General features: G+C 37.7%; 1 long non-coding RNA gene across 1 annotated transcript; it reads left to right on the top strand.

The window, feature by feature from the left end:
• The first annotated feature begins 775 nt into the window (after positions 1-775).
• Positions 776-1,901, top strand: LOC128281778 (uncharacterized). Its single transcript, XR_008272046.1, has 2 exons — positions 776-859; positions 1,659-1,901. It is a non-coding gene; the product is annotated as an uncharacterized LOC128281778 (long non-coding RNA).
• The last annotated feature ends 17,984 nt before the right edge of the window (positions 1,902-19,885 follow it).

Here is a 19,885-nt window from a genome sequence, read left to right as displayed (position 1 = left end):
GATGACTCTTGAATCTCCTTTTTAACATCCTTGAGTGAGACATTAAGTTCTTTGTTTAACCATGACCAAGATCGAAATGATATGGTGTTGTGATGCATTCGGCTATGGTAGGAAATAGAAGAGAAATAAGGTTGTTGTTAGATGAAGTAGAGTCTAACAAATGAGCTCGTATGTGCATTAGTTGCTAGATGGAGAAGAATCGGCTAGCAAGTTGTGTGCTAAGGCCGAATATAATTTTGTATATTATGGGTAATGCATGTGTTGAATTAATGTAAAGGGAGAGGATGCTTTAATAGTGTATATATGTGTATTAGCCAAGTTTTGAACTTGAAACAAATGGTGTTTAGTCAATACAAGTGACCATACTTGTAGAATGTATTAAGTGTTGCAATCGGCCTTAGCATAGATGTGTATGTTCGGCCACATGAATGAGTACATGAGTTGATGGGTATGTTCGGCCATAGGTAGCCTATTGATGGCTTTAGCTTTACTTAGAAAATTCGGCTAAGGGAAAATATTAGCTAGTATGTTGAATTCGATTCGTGATTTCGTACATATGTGACTCTAATGTCTAATGTATATATGGGCTAAGTACCTTGAGCTTCTCTTTTGATGTTCGAATGAATTGTATTAAATTGCTTGATGTGATTAAAAATGCGTATGATCATTGTGTATTTGAGCTAAAAGGTGGCCATATGACCTATCAAACTCCTTGTCATATTCGGCCATAAGCTAGCAAAGTGAGACTTTAATAAGTTAAATTTGTTTGAATTAGCTCAAGAGCTTAGAGGACCACAGTTGGATAAAGGAAAGGAAAAAGTGATCGAATAGCCGTTGAAGCCGTTCGACAACATCCGAGGTAAGTTTTCGAGTAATGGAACTTAGATTATGATTTGATTAGATCATGTTTTAAGCAAATCAAAATCATGCTCTTTGTGTGTGGCTATTGAGCCGAAATTGCAAGTGTGATAAGTGCCTTGTGTTTGAGTTTTGCTAATGAAAATGAAATACGAATGTGTCATGATTTGTTGATAAATGTGCATGGTTATTCGAATGATGTCCGGGCTAAGTCCCGAAGGCTTTGTGCTAAGTGACTAAATCCGGACTAAGATCCGAAGGCATTCGTGTGAGTTACTAAATCCGGACTAAGATCCAAAGGCATTCATGCGAGTTACTAAATTCGGACTAAGATCCGAAGGCATTTGTGCGAGTTACTAAATCCGGGTTAAGTCCCGAAGGCATTTGTGCGAGTTACTATAACCGGGCTATGTCCCAAGGCATTTGAACGAGTAGCTATATCCGGTTAAACTCAAGGTACGTGATTCGAAATGAATGATCTTGCTGTAAAAATTTCAGTTAATACGCTTGTGAAATCCCAACAATGAGGTATGTTTCATATGTGCTTTGAATTAGTTGAGCCCTTACAAATAAGTATTCGCTCAGTTGATAAATGAGCTACCGGCCTTTGGCTAAGTTGATCTTTGTGTATGAATATAAGGGTTGGTAATGTGAAGTAAGTATGATATTGAGAATTTTGTGCATATGAAATTATCTGTTTAGCTACATGAATGCTATACTTTGGTTGTGTTTAAATTCATGGCTTAGACTTACTAAGCATTAAATGCTTACTCCGTTTTCTTTGATTTTCTGTTTTATAGATTTTGGTTCTTCAGCTATCGGACTCGGGATTTTGAAGTCGAAGTCGCCCACACTATCAAAGCTCCTTCTTGGTATACTATTTTGGTTGAACTTTGAAATGGCATGTATAGGACTACCCTTTTTGATGTTGGTCATGTACCTTTCGGTTTGTGTAAATTTGGATAGCCATGCGAAAATGGCTTAAGTATACTTTGGGCATGGTATTATAATCATTATATGTTGTTCATTAAGAGGTATGGAAATGTTTGGAAACGATTAGCCATTGGGATGGTTAATCATGATCATATTTTGTGCTATTTATGTTTAAGGGCTAGTTGAATCATGGAAACTATGAAATAGGTAAAGCCTACCTTAAAGACAGATGCTGACAGCTGCAGTGACGTGGATGTGAAAAATCACTAAAAATAGTTGGAATGGAATTAAATAGTGAATAAATTATGTAAACGAACCTTGACGAGTCTATCTTCATAGGAGAGTAACAAAACGATCATATGGATAGTATGTTAAGAGATATTTAAGTTTTCGTGAGACAGGGCTAGAACGGTTTCTGGAGTCCCAGTTCCGAATTTGGAAATTCATTATAAATTGACCAGAGATAATTAGAAGTCTTTCCATATATGTACAGATTCCTTTTCGAGTCTAGTTTCCGTATAAATAAACGGTATCAGTATTGAAGCCCTGTACAGGGAGATATCTAAATCTTAATGCAGGAAGATCAGTGTAGTCACACCCTGTAACAGGGGAGACTTTAACTAATAAACTATACTAATTGGCCTGACCAAAAATTCTAGAAAAACATTTGCAGATGCATATATGAGTTTAATTTCAGGGAAAAATCACGAAACTGATTTTCGAGTTGTGGAACTCAAGATATGATTTTTAAGGTGACAGTGACACGCTTAGCCTATGTCTGGAAATTTTAAAATGAACTGCAAGTAAGTGGATTAAGCCCGTTAACCCCTCGTGTCCGACTCCATGACGGTCTCTGCACGGGTGTTACAGATTTATTGGTATCGAGCTACGGTTTAGTCGATTCTAGGACTACCGTAATACGTTTGGGTCTAGCTATACATGCCATTTTGTGATTATTTGATAGTGTGGTGATTTCTGACAATTAAAAATGTGTTTATTTATAGTAATGGATCTCGATCCCGACCGAGCGGTAGCTGATGATCTTGAGAGTGTAGCGCCTACTCCCGCACAAGGGACAGCTCCGGCGGACTCTCAACCTATTGCTAGTAATCCGAATGATGAAGCTAGACAAGCTTTCTATAGCGTGATGAATGATTGGTTCAACCAATACATTCGAACTAATACGGCTGTTCCACAACCTCCATTCCCAACAAACACAACCCCCGCACCTACAATGCCTCCGGTAACTAACCAAATAAGGTCAAATAAGCCCCCAGTTGATAGAATCCAAAACACGGGCTATCAATTTAAGGCTACGGATAGCGATGATGCCAAGCAAGCTGAATTTTGGTTGGACAACACTATTCGGGTACTCGATGAGCTATCTTGCACACCGATGAGTGCCTAAAGTGTACTATCTCCTTGCTACGTGATTTCGCCTACTATTGGTGGAATACGTTGACTTCTGTTGTGCCTAGAGAGCAAGTAACTTGGGAGTTCTTCCAAACCGAAGTTTCAAAGAAGTATATCATCGAGATTTATTGACCAAAATGGAAGGAATTTCTTGAACTCAAACAAGGTTCCATGTCGCCATCGAATATGAACGGAAATTTGTGAGGCTTAGCCAGACGCGACGAGAATGCATTTCCTCGAAGCCGTAAGAATGTAAACGTTTCGAGGATGGGCTAAATGATGAGATAAAGTCAGTATGTTGGCATTTTAGAAATCCGAGAATTTGTGGTACTTGTCGAGCGAGCTTGCAAAGCCGAGGAGCTCAAGATGGAGAAAATAAAAGCTGAGGTGGGAGCAAAGGAGTTCCGTAAGAGGTCTTCGGGAAAGCCCTTCCCACAGTCATCGAAGAAATTTAGAGATGGCTTAGGCCGGTCGAGAGACACTTCGGGCTTATCTAGATGAGATCGCGATCGACCCCCTGTGAGTGCACGAGTCACTTCGGTCGCCAGTGTTGGAAATGATCGTCGAGACGAGCGGAGTGTCGAGATTGTGGTAAATGGCACTCGGGGAGTTGTAGATTCCATGACCGCTCCTGTTACAAGTGCGGGTCAGTTGACCACTTCATTAAAGATTGCCCAAGGTTGTCTGAACAGAATGCAAATCAAAGTGGGAAACCGGGTGCTACCACCGCCGAGGTAGACCATCTAGAAATACGGCAATGCTAGCGGTGGTCGAGAGGATCTAGGATGCTACGACCAGATCCGAGGCTCGTGCTCAGCTAGGGCTTATGCTATCGCGCACGCGAGGATGCTTCCTCGCCGATGTTATTACCTGTACTTTTACTCTCTTTGATACTAATGTGATTGCTTTGATTGACCCCGGTTCTACTTATTCTTATATATGTGAAACCTTAGCATCCAAAGAAGACTTTACCTATTGAGTCTCATCGAGTTCGTAATCCGGGTGTCAAATCCCTTGGGTCGTTACGTGCTTGTCGACAAAGTGTGTAAGAAATGCCCCCTAGTAATTCGAGGTTCCTGTTTTCCGACGGACTTGATGCTTTTGTCGTTTGATGAATTTGATGTTATTCTTGGTTTGGATTGGTTGACCGTGCATGATGCGGTTGTGAATTGCAAAAACAAGATTATTGATTTGAGGTGCGCAAATGACGAGATAATCTGAGTTGAGTCTACGGACTTAAAGGGGTTGCCAGCTGTAATATAAGCAATGTTGGCCCAGAAATATGTAAGAAAGGGGTGCGAAGCATACCTTGCGTATGTACTTGATGACAAGGAATTGGAAAAGAAACCCGAATCATGCGGTGGTTTGTGAATACCGGATGTTTTTCGAAGAATTACCGGGTTTACCACTGCTCGGGAAGTAGAGTTTGGTATTGAGCTTGTACAGGACTACGCCAATTTCGATAGCTCAGATCGTATGGCACCAACCGAGTTAAAAGAATTGAAAGCTCGATTGCAAGAGTTGATGATAGAGGTTTCACTCGACCAAGTTTCTCACCTTGGGGTGCACCAAGATTGTTTGTGAAAAGAAGGACGGAACCATGAGGATGTGCATTGACTATCGTCACCGAATAAAGTGATGATAAAGAATAAATATCCGTTATGCGTATTGATTATTTGTTTGATCAACTAAAGGGAGCCTCGGTGTTTTCAAAGATAGATTTGAGATCGGGTATTACCAGCCATATGAATTCGAGATTCGGATATACCTAAACGCTTTGAAGCGAGATACGGCCACTACGAGTTCTTAGTGATGCCGTTTGGGCTTACTAATGCCCTGCGGTATTTATGGATTTGATGAATCGGATCTTCGACAAGATTTGGACCGGTTCAGTAGTTGTGTTCATTGACGACATCTTGGTCTATTCAAGAGACGAGACCGAACATGCCGAGCACCGAGATTAGTGTTGCAAATTTTACGGGATAAGCAGTTATATGCTAAGTTCAGTAAGTGTGAGTTCTGGTTAAGAGAGGTTAGCTTCTTGGGTCACGAGGTATCCGCATCGGGTATTCGAGTTGACCCGAGCAAAATTTTAGCCATACTTAACTGGAAGCTTCCGAGAAATATTACCGAGGTTCTGAGCTTTTTGGGACTTGCCGGTTACTACCGACGGTTTGTAAAAGGTTTCTCGATGATAGCCACGCCCATGACGAAGCTACTTCAAAAAGATGTTAAGTTCGAATGGACGGAAAAATGTCAGAAAAGTTTTGATCAACTGAAAAATTATTTGACGGAAGCTCCAATTTTAGTGCAACCCGAATCAGGCAAAGAGTTTGTCATCTATAGTGACGCCTCCCTACTTAGGTTAGGTTGCGTATTGATGCAAGAAGGTCGAGTTGTGGCCTATGCGTCGAGACAATTAAAGCCACGTGAGAAAAATTATCCGACCCATGACCTCGAATTAGCTGCCATCGTATTCACCTTGAAAATATGGCGACATTACTTATTTGGTGAGAAGTGCCATGTATTTTCGGATCACAAAAGTCTCAAATATTTGATGACTCAAAGAGACTTGAATCTGCGACAAAGCGTTGGCTTGAGTTGTTGAAAGATTATGAGCTGGTCATTGATTATCACCGGAAAGGCTAATGTGGTTGCGGACGCCTTAAGCCGTAAATCACCGCTTGCTTTACGAGCAATGAATGTACACTTGTGCGTTCTACCCGACAATGTGTTAGTGGTGAATTAAAGGCCAAACCATTATTGATTCATCAAATTCGTGAAGCTCAGAAAGTCGACGATGAGTTGGTTGCAAAACGGGCTGAATGTGTTCCGAATGTGGAATCGGAGTTTCAAATTGATGATGACGATTGTTTGAGGTACAGAAATCGGTTGTGTGTTCTAAGAAATTCAGAACTCATTTCGATGATTCTGAACGAAGCTCATTGTAGCCGAATGTCAATTCACCCGGGGAGCACGAAAATGTGCCACGACCTAAGACGTCAGTTTTGGTGGCATGGTATGAAACGAGACATTTCCGATTTTGTTTCGAAGTGCTTAGTATGTCAGCAAGTGAAGGCGGAACATCAAGTGCCTACGGGTTTGCTACAGCCGATCATGATACCTGAATGGAAATGGGAACGAGTCATGATGGATTTTGTATCTGGGTTGCCAGTATCGGCAAGTAAGAAAGATGCGATTTGGGTTGTTGTGGATAGACTGACTAAGTCGGCTCATTTTATCCCCGTACATACGGATTTTTCATTGGATAAACTAGCTGAATTATATGTTTCTCAGATTGTGAGATTACACGGGGTACCGATTTCTATTGTGTCGGATAGAGATCCGAGATTTACCTCACGATTTTGGAAGAAATTACAAGAAGCTTTGGGTACCAAGTTGCATTTTAGCACCGCTTTTCACCCCCAAACCAATGGTCAATCCGAGCAGATAATTCAAATACTCGAGGATATGTTGAGATGTTGCATCCTTGAGTTTAGTGGTTCATGGGAACGGTATTTACCTTTGATTGAATTCGCTTACAACAATAGTTTTCAATCAAGTATTAAGATGGAACCTTACGAGGCTTTGTACGGTCGTAAATGCCGTACACCATTGTTTTGGACCGAGCTCGGTGAAAGTAAAATTTTTGGAGTTGATTTGATCAAAGATGCTGAATAGAAAGTAAAGGTAATCCGTGAAAGTCTGAAGGCAGCCACAGATCGTCAGAAATCGTATGCGAATTTGAAACGAAAAGACATTGAATATCAGGTAGGAGATAAAGTGTTTCTTAAAGTTTCGCCTTGGAAAAAGATACTCAGATTTGGCCGTAAGGGCAAGTTGAGCCCGAGATTCATTGGGCCGTACGAAATCTCCGAACGAGTTGGTCCAGTTGCGTATAGATTGATTTTGCCCCCTGAACTTGAAAAGATTCACGACGTCTTTCATGTTTCGATGCTTGACGTTATAGATCCGATCCGTCACACGTAATTAATCCATCGAAGTTGAAATTCAATCGACTTGAGTTATGAAGAGGAACCAATTCGTATCCTAGCTCGTGAAGCGAAAGAGTTGCGAAACAAAAGGGTTCCGTTGGTAAAAGTGTTACGGCTCAAACACGGAATTGAAGAAGCTACTTGGGAAACCGAGAACTCTATGAAAGAACGATAACCAAACTCATTTTACGGTAAGATTTTCGGGACGAAAATTTCTTAAGTGGGGAGAGTTGTGTGACTCTAAAGTGACCCTAGTCGGAAGCGGTTTCGGGACCGCTAAACCGAGTCACCAAATTATTTGAACATGATAGTTATTGTCTAAAATATGTGATTATGAATGTGTGAAAGTTTTAGGCTTCGATTTAGTAAATTGCATGCTAATTTAGTCAAAAGGACTTATGTGAGAAAATTTAGAAATGTGTTAGGCAAATGTAAAGTGGCCTAATAATGCATGTTGTAGAAATGGTGGGTTTGCATGTCAAATTGCCCAATATTTGAGCTAATGGCCGCCATGCTATGAGTGGAAACATGCCACAAACATGTTATGTAGTGATGTATGTTAGGAACAATAAAATAATGAGTATGGGTAATAAAGAAATGGAAAAAGGAAAAAAAATGTGTGGTTGCCCCCTCCATTGCCGTGAATAGAAGAAAGAAAAAGAAAAAAAAATGTGTCCATCCTTTTTTCATTCTTCTTGACCGAAAATTCAAAGGAAAGAAGGGAGGAAATGTTGAAGAGATTCGGTCATACTTGTAGCTAGGTGAAGGTAAGTTTGATGTTGTGCCATGAGATTCATGCATGTTTTTTTTTTGTTAGCTTGAGTTCTAACTAGCCCATGGTTCAAATCTTTACTATGTCATGGAGATGATATTCGGCTAAGGTGGATTTGTGTTGATGTTAATTGCATGCTAAAAGTGAAGCTTGTAATGATGCATGTGATGGTGGATTGATGACTCTTGAATCTCCTTTTTAGCATCCTTGAGTGAGACATTAAGTTCTTTGTTTAACCATGACCAAGATCGAAATGATATGGTGTTGTGATGCATTCGCCATGGTAGGAAATAGAAGAGAAATAAGGTTGTTGTTAGATGAAGTAGAGTCTAACAAATGAGCTCGTATGTGCATTAGTTGCTAGATGGAGAAGAATCGGCTAGCAAGTTGTGTGCTAAGGCCGAATATAATTTTGTATATTATGGGTAATGCATGTGTTGAATTAATGTAAAGGGAGAGGATGCTTTAATAGTGTATATATGTGTATTAGCCAAGTTTTGAACTTGAAACAAATGGTGTTTAGTCAATACAAGTGACCATACTTGTAGAATGTATTAAGTGTTGCAATCACCTTAGCATAGATGTGTATGTTCGCCACATGAATGAGTACATGAGTTGATGGGTATGTTCGCCATAGGTAGCCTATTGATGGCTTTAGCTTTACTTAGAAAATTCGCTAAGGGAAAATATTAGCTAGTATGTTGAATTCGATTCGTGATTTCGTATATATGTGACTCTAATGTCTAATGTATATATGGGCTAAGTACCTTGAGCTTCTCTTTTGATGTTCGAATGAATTGTATTAAATTGCTTGATGTGATTAAAATGCGTATGATCATTGTGTATTTGAGCTAAAAGGTGGCCATATGACCTATCAAACTCCTTGTCATATTCGCCATAAGCTAGCAAAGTGAGACTTTAATAAGTTAAATTTGTTTGAATTAGCTCAAGAGCTTAGAGGACCACAGTTGGATAAGGGAAAGGAAAAAGTGATCGAATAGTCGTTGAAGCCGTTCGACAACATCCGAGGTAAGTTTTGAGTAATGGAACTTAGATTATGATTTGATTAGATCATGTTTTAAGCAAATCAAAATCATGCTCTTTGTGTGTGGCTATTGAGCCGAAATTGCAAGTGTGATAAGTGCCTTGTGTTTGAGTTTTGCTAATGAAAATGAAATACGAATGTGTCATGATTTGTTGATAAATGTGCATGGTTATTCGAATGATGTCCGGGCTAAGTCCCGAAGGCTTTGTGCTAAGTGACTAAATCCGGACTAAGATCCAAAGGCATTCGTGCGAGTTACTAAATCCGGACTAAGATCCGAAGGCATTCGTGCGAGTTACTAAATCCGGACTAAGATCCGAAGGCATTTGTGCGAGTTACTAAATCCGGGTTAAGTCCCGAAGGCATTTGTGCGAGTTACTATAACCGGTCTATGTCCTGAAGGCATTTGAACGAGTAGCTATATTCGGTTAAACTCCGAAGGTACGTGATTCGGAAATGAATGATCTTGCTGTAAAAATTTCAGTTAATACGCTTGTGAAATCCCAACAATGAGGTATGTTTCATATGTGCTTTGAATTAGTTGAGCCCTTACAAATAAGTATTCGCTCAGTTGATAAATGAGCTACCGGCCTTTGGCTAATTTGATCTTTGTGTATGAATATAAGGGTTGGTAATGTGAAGTAAGTATGATATTGAGAATTTGTGCATATGAAATTATCTGTTTAGCTACATGAATGCTATACTTTGGTTGCGTTTAAATTCATGGCTTAGACTTACTAAGCATTAAATGCTTACTCCGTTTTCTTTGATTTTCTGTTTTATAGATTTTGGTTCTTCAGCTATCGGACTCGGGATTTTGAAGTCGAAGTCGCCCACACTATCAAAGCTCCTTCTTGGTATACTATTTTGGTTGAACTTTGAAATGACATGTATAGGACTACCCTTTTTTATGTTGGTCATGTACCTTTCGGTTTGTGCAAATTTGGATAGCCATGCGAAAATGGCTTAAGTATACTTTGGGCATGGTATTATAATCATTGTATGTTGTTCATTAAGAGGTATGGAAATGTTTGGAAACGATTAGCCATTAGGATGGTTAATCATGGTCATATTTTGTGCTATTTATGTTTAAGGGCTAGTTGAATCATGGAAACTATGAAATAGGTAAAGCCTACCTTAAAGACAGATGCTGACAGCTGCAGTGATGTGGATGTGAAAAATCACTAAAAATAGTAGGAATGGAATTAAATAGTGAATAAATTATGTAAACGAACCTTGACGAGTCTATTTTCATAGGAGAGTAACGAAACGATGATATGAATAGTATGTTAAGAGATATTTAAGTTTTCGTGAGACAGGGCCAGAAAGGTTTCTGGAGTCCCGGTTCCGAATTTGGAAATTCATTATAAATTGACCAGAGATAATTAGAAGTCTTGCCATATATGTACAGATTCCTTTTCGAGTCTAGTTTCCGTAGAAACAAACGGATCAGTATTGAAGCCCTGTACAAGGAGATATCCAAATCGTAATGCAGGAAGGTCAGTGTAGTCGCACCCTGTAACAGGGGAGACTTTAACTAATAAACTGTACTAATTGGCCTGACGAAAAATTCTAGAAAAAAATTTGCAGATGCATATATGAGTCTAGTTTCAGGAAAAAATCACGAAACTGATTTTCGAGTTGTGGAACTCAAGATATGATTTTTAAGGTGACAGTGACACAGTTAGCTGGCTGTCTGGAAATTTTTAAAATGAACTGTGCAAGTAAGTGGATTAAGCCCGTTAACCCCTCGTGTCAGACTCCGGCGACGGTCTCGGGTACGGGGTGTTACACGTACCCTGTTATGGCGTCGGACATGGGTAAGGGGTGTTACAATTATTGTTTCATTATTATTACTCACTAGCATACTATTTTTTTTATTTTATCATTTATTTATTTTATTTATTTATTTATCTATCATTTTAGTATTAACATTTCATTTTTTTTACCAGCTACTATGTTACTTCATTTTGCTAATATCCATGCCATGTATCGTGTTAAAATATATTTATCCATTTTATTACTAGGCATAGACAAATTAAAAAGCATATCATTTTAAAAGGTTACATTCGTTCTACCTAATGAATAGGAAATATTTAAAATCGAGGCAATATTCATTATTTTTAGGATTCAAGGAGTCGTGCTCCTAACTTACGGAGTATGACTTCTTCCTAAAACTGAAGACATCGAAGATCCTATTTAAAAAAAAAACAACAAGATTTAAGTAAGGATCAAATGGTGATTATGCTTGTTTTTGAGGATTCAAAGCATCGTGCCCTAACTTACAGGGTATGATCTTTTCTTCTCGACTAACTCAAAATAAGGCCTTTTTGTAAAATTTAATTTAGTTAAGTGATTTTGGTTAAAAAAACCTCATGCAAAGAGGGATCATATTTTAATTTCTCTTCGAATTTTCCACTTCCAACATCAAAACATCAAGTAATCAACTAGGTACCAATTTTGGGCATTATAAGGGTGCTAACCCTTCGTTATACATAACCAACTCCCAAACCCATTTTCCGGATTTGTAATACTGAATATTACCGTTTTAGTAAGTCTAACGTTTTATTAAAATGACCAAGTTTTAAGGTGATCTAATTATTCCTAACTAAAAAAGGATTGGTGGCAACTCCATTTTCATTTTTAAAATAAAAAGTTGATTTCCAAATAGGTTTCGACATGAATCACTGGATTTTAGAAGCACGCTTTCTTTTCGAATGATTCATTATGAAACACAGTTCAATGTTAGAGAACAAAAAAAATTCAATTTCAAAGAAACAACCATAATTACTTGTCATCAAGAATATTAAAAGTTAGCAAGATCTCACCGAATTATTTCACAGCTTCTTGTAGTTCTTCCTTGACATTCTTCAACTTGGAGATCACCTTGCTTACTAAGAAGGTGTTTGGTATTAAAGAGAAATTAAGGTACCAATGCAAAGAGAATAGAAAATTTTGATGTGAGTTAGATGAGAAAGATGGAAGAATGGTTTTAGTAACGTAGGAGTGAAGTAATACGATGTGAATTAGAGTTTTAAGTCAAGCAATGCAGATCCTAAGGTATGATTTTTTTTTCAAAAAGATCAAATTTCCTTGAAAAAATAATAATAAAGTCGAGGTGGTGCTACGACTTCTAAATTTTGCACCGTGGAATTAGTTAGCGGTGGAGGATTGCTTGAAGGTTTGGCGTCATGGTGGCCCCTCGTTGCGTCATGGCAAATTCTTATGGTACTGAACCTTCTTATCGTGCTAACCATAACGTCACGATGTTCCCACTTCAAAATTTTTTCCTCGATCTATCGCTCCAGCTTCTTGAATTTTTTTGTCTAGCTACTACCTTCTAGAGCCACGACGTGAACCTACGACCTTGAGGTTCAAATATATTATTTTTGCATTTTGACACGCTTTCCTATCATCAACTTGCGTTACTCAAAATCATCTCCTTGATCACCTTTAGCTTTAATTATCTACTCCTACACTCAACAAACTCAGATATAAATGTAACAAAAAAAAGCAAATAAATAAAAACATAGAAGTAAAAGAAAAAGACAACTAATTTATTGTCGTAGTTGCCTTTCTAGAAGCATTGGTTTTAATGTTGCTGCTTGACGACCTTCATCTCTTTAGCAAGGTGGGTCATCAGTATTCGCACCAAATTTCCACTTTGTGGAAGTTAAACTAACTTTTATATGCCAATTGTTTTCTAACCGAGACATTTGTGTCCTCGATTTCATCTTCACTTTCTTCTTTTTCCTACATTTCAAGCTAAAGCTCAAAAATTCATTAGTCTTGAGAGATAATCATATGAAAAGCTCTTTACTTCACTAAGCCAAATATTCATATCCTAATTTAAGTCCTCATGAGCAGTTGAAATATACTTAGCCTTAAAATGCGATTCATGAGCACTTTCATAAATAACAACTCCATCCTCAAATTATATTTTGTCTTGATCCATCGAAATGGCGAGTTTTCTCACTTAGCTTTTTAGGTTGTGAAGTGTCGCTTTTGCGTTCTATTGAAATTTAAGGGAATCAGTAGCAATTGTATTCACTATGTCTTCTAGAGACATATCTGGGGCTTGAGGCTGTCAATGAGGAGCCTTGGTTGGTATGGTGGATTGTTAGAAAGTTTCCTATAGCATCCACTTGTGTTTTGGAGTCGTCATGTGAGATCAAACATGCATTAGTTGTATAATCAGGAATCACACAAATACCACAAACTTGAGTTGGAACTGTTTTTCTTGCAATAAGATTTTGAATAATATTAGTGAGCTTATCAATTTTATCTTCTAAAGATGGAGTACTTATCTAATCAGTTCGTCTTGTCAGTTCCACATTAACTTTAAATTGTTGGTGTTGGATCTGATGCTCTAAGTGTAGTATATTCGTTTATATACTTGTATTTTTCGAACAAATAGATTTAATAATATCTATTAATTACATTAATACCATTTGTATATTATCCTCAATGTTTTTGCATGCAAAGAAAAATGGAAGCAAATATTGGCTCACTGGTTATTTAACGTGTAACACTCTAATACCCGTGTCCAATATTAATTTAAGTAATTACAACAATAATAGCACGTTTCCATGAGTAACTTCTATAGTAAGCACATACTAAAACAAGGGTAAAAATGTAAGGTGATTTTCTCCTCTTGACCGAATATACATACATAATGTATCTCGAATGCTTAACATGTTAGTTCAAGCATAACATAATCACACTCATATCACAATTTGGATTCATATGTCAAGTTGATTTCACTTCAAGATTTATAATTAAACCATTATCACATCCATACATAGAACTTTAGCCATATTCACATGGCCTTTTATATATACAATACTATCAAAATAGCAACCTCCCAAAATATTATTCTATACATGCCATAATGTCTATTTGAGTTTTAAACAAAGATACCAAAAAGGGGTTGTCAAAGATGTGATGACTTCAGAATCTAATCCAAGCTTGCCTCAACAAGATGATCTATACAAAACCAATAAACACACCTAGTGAGTTATTAACTCAATAAGTCCTAAGAAATTTTAAAAAAAAAAAGATGTAATGATCCAATTATCTTAACAAAAATTTAAAATTTCAATCCAATATTAGCCAAATTCAAACAGGATATCACAAGGAAATCTTATGTCCCATGTGTACATTATGAATTTGGTACATACTTACCTGAATTCACTATGTACTCCTACACCATTTAATCGCAAATTGAAAGGACCATGGTAAATATCATATGCATATCGTTGGCATATATATATAAATGACAAACAATGTCCAATTAATCAAATAAAGCACAAACCAAGCCGCTCTATCTATAAATCAATCTCCAATCCATTTAGATTCATTTATCATTAATTTATATCTTTGTTCAATTATATACTAATTGAGCCGATTACCTTTCTCTTCTTTCTCTCTTCCCAAGCATTATCCATTAATATACAGATATAGATCAAGTCCCATGTCTAATATCCATGCACATTTCATTACTCCCAGTTTAAAGTTTTAAACTTTTTCATTTGCACAAGCAATTCTCTACGATCGATATCGCACACTTAGTGCTCGATTTAAAGGTCCGCACACATAGTGCTCTTACTTATTCGCACACATAGTGCCGCGTTTCCTCGCACACATAGTGCTATATAATCTAGCACACATAGTGCCATGTAGTTTTTTCACACATAGTGCCGCATAACCTCGCACACATAGTGCTGAAATTTCTTATCTATAGCTACCACTATGTCATAGATAGGTTGATAAATCTCACATTCGATTTTCACAAATTCATACATACCATGATTTCTTATCCAACCTATTTTATGTGCAATATTAACCGTAACTTAAATTACTTAGGAACTTACCTTTTAGTTGGATGAACAACTCGATCACTACTCAACCGCTTTCGCTTTTCACGTGGCGAACTTGGCTCCTTTGATTTTGAGCTCCAACTAAGCAAATAAAATAATTCAATCATCGTAGCCCCAATTTATATTCATTCCTCATAGACACACACACATATTCGGTATTCCATCTAATATTAACCATAGCCGAAAACCTATCATACAATTAAAACCCTTGTTCAAATTATTATTCACTAAAATTCTATGGCTGAATCCCTCAATTAGCTAACATAGCCTCTTGTATTCAATCTAATCACGTATATACAACCTAAATCCCTCTTTTAACACATAATTCACTATCTTGGAACTCATTTTCTAACTAATTTAACTTACTCCAAAGCCGAATGCTATTTGAGCATTAAGCTCATGTTCTTTTCATTATTAAGCAAGTATTATAACTCAACTAACATCCATTTTCAATTTGAAACATCAACATTTAAAATTAAACACGAAAATTCATAGCCGAATATATATATACTTTGTCCCAAACTCATAAATTCATCCATTCTAAGCTCAATTTGCCAATTAAACAAGTACTACTAATATTAAGCATTATTTCACAATTTATCTTAAATTGCCGAATGGACTCATGCTCCTAATTCATATACTTAACTTCATTAGCCGACAACTCAAGCTCATTTGAGCCACATATAGTAATTTAGTTTGTTCATACTCAATTAGAAACATTTCTCCTTACAAATTATCAAAACATACACAATGTAACCCATTGAGCTCATGACCGAATGCTTCATGCATCACAAACACAAAATCATACACATGGGTCATGTTAGGAGCTTCAAAACCAATTTAAATTTCTCAAAATCCAAAGAAAAACATATGAAATCATACCTTAATTCCTAACACAAGATGGCCGAATGCCTTAGGTGCTCTTTCTTCAATTTCTTGTTTAGTTTCGAAAAAAGGGGAGACAAAAATGAGAAACTTTGTTTTTATCACCCTTTTTCTATTATTAATTCATGGTTTTCTAATATAAAACTATTTAATATTATTTCACTAATATAAAATACACAAAACGCCAAATTTTTCATCATCATTACCGTCCACTATAATCATAGTGGTCCATTTGACATGCAAGTCCTCTATGATGCTATCCATATACAATTTGGCCACTTCAACTTTTACCTATCACATTTTTATGGTTTCTCAACTAAGTCCTTTCAAGTAAAATTCCCATTCATAAGACTAAATTAAAACATCAAATTTTCACACATGCACTATCACACATAGAAGTTATGCAAATAAATTTTAAATAAATTTTATGACTCGGTTTTGTGGTCCCGAAACCACATTCCGACTAGGGTCAAATTAGGGCTGTCACAACTCTCCCCCACTTAAAAATTTTCGTCCTCGAAAATCTTACCAGCAAATAAATTCAGATAACGTTCTTTCATAGAGTCTTCGAGCTCCCAAGTAGCCTCTTCTACTCCATGTTTGACCCATAATACTTTTACTAAAGAAATCTTCTTATTCCACAATTCTTTTACTTCTTGAGCTCAAATCCGATTGAATCTCAACTTCAGATAAACCAACCACATGTGAAGGATCCAATCTATACCGTCTAAGCATCGATACATGGAACACATTATGAATATTTGCGAGTTTAGGTGGCAGAACCAATCTATAAGCAACTGTCCCTATCCATTCTGCTATCTCGTACGGTCCAATAAATCTTGGGCTCAATTTGCCCTTACGGCCAAATCAGAGTAACTTTTTCCAAGGTAAGACTTTCAAAAATACTTTATCACCAATTTGATACTCAATATCTTTTCGTTTCAAATATGCATATGATTTCTGACGATCCGATGCTGCCTTCAAACTATCACTAATCACTTTCACTTTTTCTTCAGCTTCTCTGATAAATCAACCCCGTATATCTTATTTTCACTGAGTTCGGTCGAATACAATGGTGTGCGGCATTTGCGACCGTATAAAGCCTCGTATGGTGCCATCTTGATACTTGATTGGAAGCTATTGTTGTATGCGAATTCAATCAAAGGTAAATATTGTTCCCACGAACCACTGAACTCGAGAATGCAACATCTCAACATATCTTCAAGTATCTGAATAACTCGTTCAGATTAACCATCTGTCTGGGGATGGAAAACAGTGCTAAAATGTAGCTTAGTACCCAACGCTTCATGCAATTTTCTCCAGAATCGGAATGTAAATCTGGGGTCTCTATCAGAAACAATAGAAGTAGGTACTCCATGTAGTCGAACAATTTGAGAAACATATAATTCTGTCAATCTATCGAGTGAAAAATCTATAAGAACAGGGATAAAATGAGCGGACTTCGTCAATCTATCAACAATAACCCAAATTGAGTCTTTCTTGCTTGTTTCAACGGTAAACCAGATACAAAGTCCATCATTACTCGATCCCATTTCCGCTCAGGTATCATGATCGGCTGTAATAATCTCGAAGGCATCTGATGTTCTGCTTTCACTTGTTGACATATCAAACATTTAGAAAAAAAGTTGAAAATGTATCTTTTGATACCATGCCACCAATATTGTCTCTTTAGATCGTTGTACATTTTCGCGCTACCAGGATGGACCGACATTCGGCTACAATAGGCCTCACTCAAAATCATCGAAGTAAGTTCTGAATTTCTCGAAACACAAAATCGACCTCTGAATCTTAAACAATCATTGTCGTCAATTTGAAACTCTGAACCCATATTAGAATCACATTGAGCTCGTTTAGCAACCAATTCTTCGTCGATTTTCTGTGCTTTACAAATTTGCCATATTAACACTGGTTCTGCTTTTAATTTCGCTACCAGCACATCATCAGCGGAAATAGACAGATGTACATTCATTGCTCGAAGAGTAAACAGAGATTTTTGACTTAGGGCATCAGCCACCACATTTACTTTACCAGGATGATAATCAATGATAATTTCGTAATCCTTTAATAATTCAAGCCACCGTCGTTGTCTCAGATTCAAGTCTCTCTAAGTCATTAAATATTTTAGGCTTTTGTGATCAGTATAAATATGGCATTTCTCTCCAAATAGGTAATGACGCCAAATTTTAAGAGCACGGCTAGCTCAATATCATGAGTTGGATAATTTTTCTCGTGAGGCTTTAGTTGTCTCGAAGCATATGCAACAACTCTACCTTCCTGCATCAGCACAAAACCCAAACCGTTCAAAGAAGCATCACTATAGACTACGAACTCTTTACTAGACTCTGGCTGAACTAACATAGGAGCCTTCATCAAAAGGGTTTTCAGCTGGTCGAAACTTGTCTGACACTTCTCTGACCACTCAAACTTGATATCTTTCCGGAGTAGTTTCGTCAACGGTGTTGCGATCATCGAGAAACCCTTAACGAATCGTCGGTAGTACCCCACGAGTCCCAAAAAGCTTCGAAGTTCAAAAATATTCCTCAGAGGTTTCCAATCAAGAATGGCTACAATTTTGTTTGGATCAACTCTAATATCCGAAGCGGATATAATATGTCCCAGAAAGCTGACCTCCCTCAACCAGAATTCACATTTACTGAATTTTACATACAACTGACTATCTCGCAAAATCTGCAGTACAAGCCTCAAGTGTTCGGCATGCTCGGACTCGTTGTGAGAATAAATTAGAATATCATCTATGAACACCACTACAAATCGATCTAAATACTGCCTGAATACCCGATTCATCAAATCCATGAAAACCGCAAGGGCATTAGTGAGCCCAAACGGCATCACTAAAAACTCATAGTGTCCATATCTCGTTCTGAAAGCAGTCCTAGGAACGTCAGAATCTCTAACTCGCAACTGATAATAGCCAGATCGCAAATCAATCTTCAAAAACACGGAAGCTCCTTTCAACTGGTCAAATAAGTCATCTATCTACAGCAATGGATATTTATTCTTTATCGTCACTTTATTATGCTGACGATAATCAATACACATTCGCATAGTTCCATCTTTCTTTTTCACGAACAGAACTGGAGCACCCCAGGGTGAGAAGCTGGGTCGTGCAAAACCTCTGTCAGTCAACTCTTGCAATTGAGCTTTCAATTCTTTTAACTCGGTCTGTGCCATACGATACGGAACGATTGAAATCGGTGTCATAATCGAAACCAATTCTATGCCGAACTCTACTTCTCTAACAGGTGGCAATCCCGGTAATTCCTCAGGAAACACTTCTGGATACTCACAAACTATAGGCACAGCCTCGAGCTTTTGTTTCGATACTTTGCTATCCAGTACATATGCAAGATAAGCTTCATAACCCTTTCTCACATATTTCTTATCTAACACAGAAGATATCACTACTGGTAACCCACTCAGATCACTAGACTCAATTCGAATCATTTCACCACTCGAATATCGCAAGTCTATAGTCTTTCACTGGCAATTTACCACAGCATCATGTTCGGTTAACCAGTCCATTCCGAGAATAATATCGAATTTGTCGAAGGGTAATAGCATCAAATCCACCGGAAAACAGAAATCTTTAATTATCAATGAACATCTCTTGCATACTTTATCAACTAACACATACCGACCCAAAGGGTTTGACACTCGTATCACAAATTCAGTAGACTCAACAGGTAGAGTCTTACTGGACGCTAATGTTTCACATACATAAGAATGAGTCGAACCAGGATCAATTAAAGCAAGTACACTAGTACTATAGAGAGTGAATGTACCAGTGATAACATCAGGGGAGGATGCCTCCTCTCGTGCACGGATGGCATAAGCTCTGGCGGGGGCACGAGTCTCAGACCGAACCGCCATTTCAGAAGTCCCTCTCTGATTACAACCCCTGCCTCTAGTATTTCTCAGTAGTCTACCTCTAGTTGTTGCACCACTCGATCTCGCACCTTGCATCTTATTTTTCTCATCAGGTTCCGTGCAATCTCGAATGAAATGATCCCGTGAACCGCATCTATAACAGGCTCTATTAATAGACTTACCCCAACATTCACCT

This window comes from Gossypium arboreum, chromosome 10 (genome assembly GCF_025698485.1).
Source record: "Gossypium arboreum isolate Shixiya-1 chromosome 10, ASM2569848v2, whole genome shotgun sequence".
Lineage (NCBI taxonomy): Eukaryota > Viridiplantae > Streptophyta > Magnoliopsida > Malvales > Malvaceae > Gossypium > Gossypium arboreum.
The sequence above is the reverse complement of the archived record's forward strand: the minus strand, read 5'-3'. Positions and strand labels throughout refer to the sequence as shown.